Source organism: Octopus bimaculoides, chromosome 26 (genome assembly GCF_001194135.2).
Source record: "Octopus bimaculoides isolate UCB-OBI-ISO-001 chromosome 26, ASM119413v2, whole genome shotgun sequence".
In the NCBI taxonomy this organism is placed as follows: domain Eukaryota; kingdom Metazoa; phylum Mollusca; class Cephalopoda; order Octopoda; family Octopodidae; genus Octopus; species Octopus bimaculoides.
This window is the reverse complement of record NC_069006.1, coordinates 2,070,814-2,073,528: the sequence shown is the minus strand read 5'-3', so window position 1 is coordinate 2,073,528 and position 2,715 is coordinate 2,070,814. Positions and strand designations below refer to the sequence as shown.

Here is a 2,715-nt window from a genome sequence, read left to right as displayed (position 1 = left end):
TGTGTGTGTGTGTGTGTTTGTGTGTGTGTGTGTGTGTGTGTGTGTGTGTTTGTGTGTGTGTGTGTGTGTTAAAGTAGTATAGGTTATACGTAAATTAAAGTTAAAATTGTTTTTAAAAGCCACAACAATGCAAGTTTGAAATAATAAGAGAAAACAAATACGTTAGCACCGATCTACCCTCTGAATATCGGAACAAACCGTAATCTCTATTTTGCCAGGCAAGTACTTTATCCAGGAGTACAGAGGGACTAGAATCGAGTGTATGCATATGTTTATTTATGTGTATTCTGGTATTGGCTTCTTGGATTTCTGTGGTTACAGAATTTTGTCTATCTCTACATTATCCCGAATTTCTTAGTTACTTGGTTACTAGAATTGCTTTTCAAGACTTAAATTAAGTACCTCTTACTGTTGAGATTTTAATATCACTCAAATTATTCCAGAAATCATAGATACAAGAGAATGTCTTTATTTTGTGACTGAGTAGCAAAGGTTTTCGATACTTGGTTCTCTCAGATTCCCTCAGAAATATTGCTACATATTTTTCCAATTTCCCAAAATCCTTGCTATTCACATACAGCACAGACATATCTTTTGTAAATAATTTCAGTGACAATTTGAGAGTTTGCAGTCCAAATCCCAATCAAATTCTTTCTTGAACTCAAGAAATGCCAAGACAGTTAGAAAGGGTTTCTTCTTCGTTACTTCTTCAATTATTCTTCAAAGATCCAGGATCTACACTATTGTTCTCCTCTTCTCTTGGAAGTCATTCTGGTTGTATCTCAGCTTTTACCTCCAATCTTACCCTATTCGCCATTAATACAGTTCAATATCCTTACCCAATGTGGTACCATTTAAAGAATTCTCAACAGACTTCACAGAATGTTTTCGAAATAAAAATATTCAACCATTCCAACTTCTCCAAATATAGTTGTTCACGAACCAGACACACCCGTTGTCTCATACCTTTCTTTGAGACAAAATTAGATTTAAATAGAAATATGAAAAGAATCTAACTAGCTAAGCCTCCATAGCTCAGTGGTTAGAGCACTGGTCTTGTAAACCAGGGGTCGTGAGTTCAATTCTCACTGGGGGCTTTAAGTCTTTTTTTTTTTTTAGATATTTAATTATAAATTTAAAGGTGAGTCTACTGGGATTATGGACCATTTCTGTTACTCAAAATTCTTTACTTTTCTATTCTTGTTCATCCAGTTTCACTTGTTGTAAACAGGTATCATAGAGAAGTTGCTATATCTACAAGTGTTGCTGCTTAACACTGTCAGCAGTGGGAAAAATGTGAAATAGCTGAGTTTTACAAAAACTCAGTTGCGTATTAAATATTAGTAATTATTAATATGCATTTCTATTCTGTCATATTTGATGACAGAATAAACGAAGTTAGAGTATTGTTCTTGTGAAACAGGGTTTGTAAGTTCAATAGGACCAGTATCTCATTATCTCTTGATGTAAATAGGACCAGTATCTCATTATCTCTTGGTGCAAGGTTCAATATCTACCATTGTGATACAACATTTTTTTAAGGACAAAAAGGGTTGAATCTTGGACCCTAAACCTCTCAAAATACCAAAGAAATTAGTGATCTGAGTGGGTGTGCCTGTGTTGCGAATGAACAACAAGGATTAGGTAAACTCGGAAGAGATAAATAAAAATATTTCAGAGAGAAACTAAAAAGAGATGTACGTAGGAGTCTCCTTTGAATATTGACTTTACTGGTCTGTCAGTGTTTGGCTGTGCAAACTATAAAGAGTAAGCTATGGGGCCCAATGTATATACGATGACTGATTAGATCAATCAACATATATATACGATGCATATATATATATCAATATATATCAATATATATACATATATATATAATAATAATATTAGGGATAAAAATCCAAATTTACAGGTAAAAACTCAATTAAATTCAATTTATCAAAAATTAAAATTAAATTAAGTTTCACAGTATAAAATATATAAATATATAGTTTTAGAGAAAAGAACCAAAGTTCATGAACTCATCCATGAAAATCCACAGTCACATATAGAAAAGATTAATAAGTAAATGCACGATAAGTATAATATAATACAAAGTAAATATCATAATGTAGTCGTTTTATTATCATTATCTTATGAAATATATATATATATCAATGTATAAACGATGACTATTAGATCAATCAATAATCCCCACCAGTGACTAAATCTTTGGTGACGCACAAGCACTATGTATACACACCACCAATCAATATATACGATCACATACACTGAGGACTTGTGCTTCATAAAATGTAGAATCAAATAGCAATTTGAAAACCTGTCATTCCTTAAGCCATCGTAGCTCAGCGGTTAGCACACTGGTCTTTTTTCAACCATTGGTTCTGAGTTCAGTTCTTTCTGGTGGCTTACGATGGTTTTTCGCATTTTTGAGTTTCTGATGAATTGAAAAAAACGTCACCTGTTCAGATGTGAACCATTTCAAAAGTTACAGAAATATTTTTCTTTCTTAAGACAACAGAATCTTATGTAAATGAAATATATCTTGCTATCGAGATTTTGACCTAAGAACACTCAAAATGTTACAGGAATCAGAGCTACAGAAAGGAGTGTCTCTATTGTGAGTGAGTTGCAACGGTTTTCTATTCTTGGCTCTCTCAGACTGTCTCAGAAATATTTCTGCATATTTCTTCCAGTTTCCCAAAATTCTTGCTG

The 2,715-nt window shown here is 32.9% G+C and overlaps 1 non-coding gene across 1 annotated transcript; it reads left to right on the top strand.

Annotated features, from left to right (window-relative positions):
• The first annotated feature begins 1,024 nt into the window (after positions 1 to 1,024).
• Positions 1,025 to 1,097, top strand: Trnat-ugu (transfer RNA threonine (anticodon UGU)). Its single transcript has one exon. It is a non-coding gene; the product is annotated as a tRNA-Thr (tRNA).
• The last annotated feature ends 1,618 nt before the right edge of the window (positions 1,098 to 2,715 follow it).